This window comes from Mus caroli, unplaced genomic scaffold (genome assembly GCF_978045245.1).
Source record: "Mus caroli unplaced genomic scaffold, Mus_caroli_1 scaffold_9, whole genome shotgun sequence".
NCBI classification, from domain to species: domain Eukaryota; kingdom Metazoa; phylum Chordata; class Mammalia; order Rodentia; family Muridae; genus Mus; species Mus caroli.
Window position 1 is genome coordinate 86,676,209 of NW_028227264.1, and position 939 is coordinate 86,677,147.

The 939-nt window shown below is 42.6% G+C and overlaps 1 non-coding gene across 1 annotated transcript; it reads left to right on the forward strand.

Annotated features, from left to right (window-relative positions):
* Positions 1–625: 625 nt before the first annotated feature.
* Positions 626–732, forward strand: LOC115032284 (U6 spliceosomal RNA). Its single transcript, XR_003837924.1, has one exon. It is a non-coding gene; the product is annotated as a U6 spliceosomal RNA (small nuclear RNA).
* The last annotated feature ends 207 nt before the right edge of the window (positions 733–939 follow it).

The window sequence follows — 939 nt, forward strand, 5'->3', positions numbered from 1 at the left end:
CATAACGGTAGCAAAATCACAGTTATGAAGTCTCAGCAGGACAATTTTGTGGTTGGGGGTCTCTGCAACAGGAGGAACTATATTAAAGGGTTACAGCGTTAGGAAGGTTGAGAACCACCCAGAGTCTCAATTCTAGACCTGAAAGAAGGCAGCCTACTCCTGAGCTCAACCACTTATGCCATCACAGAGGAAACATCCTCTGCGCAGTGAAAATGTGTCAGTGGAACAGGAAGGAGGATGGTGAACAAAGACATTGCCTGTTGCCTTATGATTGGTGCTAGAATAACAGAGAAAAATGGACGTATTCAGGAAGGTCCAAAGAAATCAGAGAGTAAGAAGGGTATGTCGGTGTGAGCCCTGGCTGGTCCAAGACACTAGAGAGGAAGACAATTGCTTAAGGCTTATGTCTTCAGAAAGATCCCAAGTAGGGTGAGCCCTCGCAGAGATGAACTTGTGCAACCTAGTGAAGGCATGTGAAGACCAGGAGACCTTGCTCAAAGTTTGTATTTCTTCTTGACTGTGATGAAAAGCATGAAGGATTTTAAACCATTACATTTGTATCGGGAATTTAGAAAACAGGGCAGATATAGAATAGAAGCAGGAATTCAATTAAAAAAACAAACAAGTGCTCGCTTCGTCAGCACATATACTAAAATTGGAATGATAAAGAGAAGATTAGCATGGCCCCTGCGCAAGGATGACACGCAAATTCGTGAAGTGTTCCATATTTTAAACAAACAAACAAACAAACCAACCAACCCTGCAGCTGTGGTCCAGGGAAATAGTGTAGAAAATTGAAGTAAGACATCAGTTGCAGAAATGGGCAAAAGGGATCCTTTGAGCCAGTATGAGAATTTATTCCTTCCTAGTTTTTTTTTCTGATCTCTGGCTGACTGATTCAACTCAGCTGTTCTGGCTCAGACTCCTGTCCAAGTTTAC